We start from the raw sequence: 6,692 nt of genomic DNA, 5'->3' as shown, positions 1-6,692 counted from the left end.
GTTCCGGAGCCCACCACCATTGACGTTCTAACCCGTTTCCATCAAGACCATGGAGCAATAAGCCATCGCCAATGCCACCATCATCCATCCGAATTTGGAAACCTCACCCACGTGACATCGTGAATTAGGTAAGACTCGATTAATCTGATTTTCATATATGTCACTGCCTAATTCGTAATATCGCAATCTTATTTTGAATGTTTGATCAATATTGTCATATCCAAGAGATCTCTTGATCCCTTATGAATTAGAAAATTTTCCTAATTTCAAAACGTACATACAATTGGCAGTCTAATTTCACGCTCAAAATATGACTCGCAATCACATGGAAAAATCACCAATCCAATCTTACGCTCGAGATATGATTCATGATTTTGTTAAAAATTGATTGATCCGATCTCATGCTCTAGATACGATTCGTCAATTTATTACATGGATATCAATCACATATTGCTTGATTTGTTGTCGTGTTATTTGAATTGATTTTGTTTCCATAAAAGAAAACCCAAAAATAAATTTGAGTTAGATTAGGTTCATGATCAAAATATTGCTTGTTTTAGGGTTATTTTACATGTTTAGAATATGAAATTTATTTATTTCGAATTTTTGAAATAGAAAACACCAAAAAATTAATTTAGGATGTTAGTTTTTCCTTTCATTAATTTAAATTGCATGTGTAATTATTGGGTAATTTTAATTTCGAAATTTAATTAAAATAAAAGAAAACATAAAAATTATCATGCACACATCATGTAGAATTAGGCCATTTGTTGCATGTCATCTAAATGTGTATATGTTAGAATAGATGCATTAATCTTTTCCTATCATTAGATTAGGTCATTTAATAAATGCCACGTGACATATAGTTTGCATGTTGGGTTGCAAATTACTTGTCATTTTAGTTTAAAAAATTTGTACGTCATTGCATTGCATTGCACATAGTTTTTTAGACTTCATTTAAATAAGAGAAAATCCTTTAAAAAAAATTGAGTGATTGCAAATCATTTCTTGGGCTTTTGATGTGAATTTTAAACTATCATTGGAGATGCTTTCGTTGCTACAAGGTAAATCTCGTAATTTATTTATTGCTTTATTGGGTGTTAAATTGGCGGTTTGTGCACCCGCATAATCACCTCACATGTTAAGGAAGTAAATTAAAATCAATTCAAGCTGCATGCAAAACATTTTTTTGAAATAAAAGAAAAAGGTACCAAAAGGGCGTTAGAAAAATCTAGCTTAATCAAGTCCCCGAACTCACAATCTCTGGTTTGTAGGAGTAAAGTAAATCTTTCGTTACTTCACTTGGGTTTCTAATTGACCCATCAAAAATAGATTAGTGGCAATTCCTAACTAATAATTTTTTGCATACTAAATACTTGAACTTAAGTCGCAAATTAGTATAGGCTTGAGAGAGCCTGAGCTAAGTTTAGACTTAGTAGTCCATTAGCCAAATCCTAGGTGGTGCACCTGAGGTTAAGTTGCGACAAAGGAGAATTTCTTTGTAATTACTAACAAATGAAGAAGGAGAAAAGGATTTTACATGGTTTAGTCGACCAAAGAGATGACCCTTGGAAGTCCACAACCACGATGGGAAACCTCTAATTCTTCATATCGCCTTGGGAGAATTTCATTATCTTTAAATAACATAGAATGCATCTTTGGGGATAAACATGAATATCCATTGGAAAAGCAAATATAATTGTTATTTCCTTCTTTTATCGATTTGAGCCAAATCTCCAATTAAATTTGGACTCTGCTAACTTGTCCTCCTCAACTTTCCAACAAGCTCCACCGTTAATCCAAAACAACATAGAAGACCATTAGTCAGCTGCAACATGGCATTCAGATGGAGCTTTCCGAGGCATGAAGGAGACACTAGGAAGCTTCCCACGATCATATCGTGTCAGGCTAAATATTACAGTGAAGAGAAGCCTATAGAACACAACATCTCTTAAGAACTTCATCAATCGACTGGACCTCTACCAAGAACGGTTCACCAAAAAGTCTTGTTCGAAGTTCTGGCAAAGAGGCTTCCTCCAAATAGCATTCGATTCTCTCCCAACAAAACTTCCGTCGAGACCCAAGCAAAACAAGGCTCACCCATCTGTATTGTCAAGCTCAATGATGGGAGCACCATAAAGTCTAAGGTCCCTACGGTTCTCCCACACCTAGCTTTCGAAGCGAAATAAGTCGTGGTAACTTACCGGCTTTGATTTATCCGCACCGTGATTATTGTACATGTAGGTTGTTATAGGATACGATGGTATGAACTCTATCGTGGCCCGTTAGCTAGGACTCCACCCGTCGGTTTATTCCGGCTAGTCAGCAGCACGTGGGTTGTTTGTGTTCGTGAAGGGCTACGGATTTGATCTTGGCATGGTTCCACTATTTGTTGATGTGGGTAGGAGGACAGGTTTTGTTACACTCGGTGATAGGGAAGTGTACTGGTTTTGCGCGGTGACATGCCCTCCGAAAGGTACCATATACAGATCTAATCTGTATATTTTGTCCTCTGTTCATTTTAGATTTTTTTTTTTTTTTTAAAAGATAGTGAGTGAGTCGCTTTTTCCTTGATGTACCACTTGGAAAAGTAGCCAGATTGCTTTTAGGGAAAAAAAGAAATAATTATGCAGAATTAATCTTATAAATTGCGAGATGGCTGTTTTATATAATTAATAACCTCTACTTGAAATTACTCTTTTCAAATATTTTCCAATCAATATATGCAAATTTCATTTAGATTCTTCACTTTCACGGGACTATCAAACTACTTTAATAATATAGCTCACTAATCTTGCTTGATCCCTAACGTTTCAATTCGTCAACCTATAGAAGGGAAAGTAGATCCAAAAATGACGCTAAGAGAAGTGAGCGAGCATTTGACGAAGGACTTCCTGCCGGCATGCCTTGATGTCAACACTTTGATCTTTCGAGTTTGACATGGGCCCCGCTGAAGTTCCGCTATCCTCGGGACATCGTGTTCGGAAAGCTAGCCCAATCAAACATCACAGTGGCCGCAGACGTTATGCACCCAGTGACCATCGACTTGGGCCACGGCAGATGTTCAGCGCTCGAGGATGCGGTGGAAATGGGTCTGCACTTTGGGGACTTGATTTCCAAGCACGGCGAACACGTGACCCGAGAAATCGGATTTTCTATAGACACGTGTGTAAAGGAGAGGAGGCTGAGAGTGACAGCATTGATAGCAGCCTCATACTTCTCGGGTTGGCTCCATCATTAGCGTACAAAAACACAAGCATAAAAATATACATAATCCAGATTAAGCTGTAAAAGTTGATAGTAGAAGAAGAGTAGAAGAAATTGACTGATCTAAAGCATTTAATAGTAAATCAAGGTAATAGGTAGAAAATATGAGGGAATTTGAGATTCACCCATCATTCGGAGCATATTGCACTTCTTGAATTAATTTGGTTTGGACATTAGTTACATATCCCCTGATAGACAAGTGCAAAAATAAAAAATCAGAATACAAATCAGTAAAATCAGTCATTCCACTTATTGGGAAATTGTCAAATAGATTCAGGATCAAGCATTCCAAATCTTTAATTATAAATGAATCCATTTAAGAGGTTCCGCAATCGGGTTCCGCAACCTGGAATTAATTTCCACCAGGTATTTCTTGCTTGATATAACACTTTTTACCTTCATTTGATGAATATCAAGGTACTTACTTACATTGTTCTAAATATGAATCCCATCGGCAACTTCAATAGGTATTCATACTTAAAGTACATCACTTGCAAAGAAAGAAAGAAAGAACTCATTGCATTGATCCATCGGGATCAAGTTTACATAATGTATCTAAAGGTGCGTTTGGTAACGTTTACGCTCCGAAAAATAATTCTTGAACATAAATAGATTTTTTTTTTTTCGTTCACGAGAACAATTTTTAGTATAAGAACACATTTGATAACCGTAAAAAATTTATATTCCAAAAATAGAAATGTGTTTGGTAAACTTATATAATTTTGTTGTTTCTTTTAATTTTTCGATATTTTATTATATTTTTCATTTTTTTCTTCTTTTTTTCTTTTTTTCTTTTTTTCCTTCTTTCTCTTTGTGGCCGGTCATCGACCATGGCGCGACGAGGGCCGGAGCCTTGCCGGCCATTGTGAGGTCGGCAAGCTCGCGAGCCTCGCTAGGCCATCGCGAGGCTCGACCTCGCCGGATCTAGGCGAGGTCGAGCCTCACCGATGGCCTCGGTACCAGGCGAGCCTCGCCCGGCTCGGCAAGGCCGAGCCTCGCGCCGACCAGCGAGGCTTGGCCTTGCCTGGGTTGGGCAAGGTCGAGCTCGCCTAGCCACCGGGGAGGTCAAGCCTCACCATGGCTCGGTGTCTCCAGGGGCCGACCACGCTTTGGCGAGGTCACCAGCCCTTGTTTGGCCGATCGTCGGCATTAGCCATGGCCAAGGCCAGAACCCCAAAAGGAAGAAGAAGAAGAAGAAAAGAAAGAGAAGAAAAAAGAGGAGAAAGAAAAATTGTTTCTTGAAATTGTTCTCAAGAACGAGAAGCAATTTTTTCTCTTGTTTCGTTCCAAATTCATTCTTAACAAAAAATAAATTTTTGTTTCCTAGGAAGTAAAAGTTTTATCAAACACATTTCTATTCTTTTTTTTGTTCCCCGAAACAAAAGAACAGAAATTTTTTTTTCCGAGGAACAGAAACAATTTTAAACTGACAAGGCCTAAGTCTAATCACCTAAAGTGAAATTGATTTGGACTTTAACTAAGGGTCCATTTGTCTCTTGAAAATACACATTTTGGAAAATAATTTCATAATCATCTCAAGGTAAAGTATTTTTTTTTGAATTTTTTCATAAAATTCGGAATAAATAAAATACCTAATTTAACAATTGCAATTTAGTCCAAAATTAGCATCATTATCAATAAGAGAAAAATCAAATTCTAATATTTTTTGGGTTTTCTTTTATGAAAGTAAAATCAATTCAAATCAAATAAAGGTAGAAAGAAACCATATCCACATCAAACATGATGTCAAATCACGCAAGATATTTTCCAAGGACCAGCAAGGAAAGCAGCGACTCGTCACGAGTCACTCTGTCACAGCAGCAACAAGCTTCGTTATCGGTGAGGAAACAACAACCGTCGGTCAGTTGGAAGAGGTGCCGAGAGGGGGATAGCAGCAGGATCGTCACGGTCGCTGTCGTGGAAGCAAACCGGCAAAGGGTGTCTCGGTCGAATGGCTGGCCAAGGACCTCACCTGGGCGCTCTGTCTTTCTCTCCCGTCTTTTGTGTTTTCTTGTCTTGTACTGAAAGAGTCATCCCCTTTCATGCGTGTAGCACTCACCCTTTTATGTGCAAAGGAATAAAACCCCCCAGGAAGAAACAAAATTTCTTTCCTCCTTCCAATCACATCTGGCACGGCCAAGCACAATCTCCTTAAGTTTATTTTATTTTCCTTCCTTTCTGCTCACGCTCATGGACGTGTGAGATTTTCCTTGACAGCACACTCTTTCTTGTTTTAAAACAAGAAATATATTACTGAGCATACCCTCGTTGACCAATTCTCTCCTTGTAATCTATGTATATTTTCCTTGCATGAAGAGACAAATTTGCAGATCTTCCTTTTTATTCCTTTATTTCTTTCCCACAACTAAAGGATTCGGCCTCCTCAAATATCATTCACATTTCAATTCTATGTGAAAAAAAAAAAAAAAAAACGTTTTGATGTAATCTTTGTGCACATAATAACATCCATCAAAGAAATAATAAACTCGGCCAATTTCGATCTCACCGCGGACTTAGTAAAACTCACTAAATTAGAGCTCCAAACCATCAATTCAAACTTATCTGCCAATCTGATGCAAATGCAATAATCATAAAAATATAAACTAAACAATAAATGCTCCCAAAAAAATATGCTATGCAATTTAATTTTAATATTTTTTTTTCAAGGTTAAAAATTATTCCCTATGTTTTTATGCAATAAATGGATGATTGGATTGTCAAAATTTAGGTGTCAACAAAAATCAATAACATAAGGCTTTTTACAACAAATTTGAGTAATTGATAGGAGATTGCAAGTAAAATTAGGCACATAATAGACGAGAGATAACAACAAAGATTGAGAACCAGTATATAAAAAGGCTTTATCGACTTAATAGGCAATAAATGACCATTATCAAATAAGACTTTTGTCAAATCATAAAAGGGTCTATGATTTAGAATTTTAAGATACCACATTGGATAAGGGGTGTCACCAATCAAGAAAGTTGAGAAGGAGTTCAACAAATCAGTGGCGATGAATGCATAGTTGAATCATTGTTGATATTGTAGCGTGCTATGCCGAACCCCATTACATATCTAACAAGTAAGATGAGACCAAGATCCAAGAATGCCTCCCTATGTGAATGGGGGACGATAGGGCTTCAAACCACCATGAGGTTGACTAATGGAGGTGGCAAAGTGATCAACACAGGCGGCCGATAATGATTGTGAACTAAACTGATCATAGGAAAATCACCAACTCGGTTGACCACTCAAAACCATTCACCTTTCCCCATCCATATATTTGGCCTCTAGAATTATGTCCACCAAGATCCTCAAAGCAGTGGGTTAGGTCAAGTGGCAAGACTAATCAAAGCATGATAAATATCAGATAAAGATGATGCATTCAATTTCCAAGAGAGTCATTCCTCTTAAATAAAAACGAA

Source organism: Eucalyptus grandis, chromosome 9 (genome assembly GCF_016545825.1).
Source record: "Eucalyptus grandis isolate ANBG69807.140 chromosome 9, ASM1654582v1, whole genome shotgun sequence".
Classification (NCBI taxonomy): domain Eukaryota; kingdom Viridiplantae; phylum Streptophyta; class Magnoliopsida; order Myrtales; family Myrtaceae; genus Eucalyptus; species Eucalyptus grandis.
Note: the sequence above shows the minus strand (reverse complement) of the source record.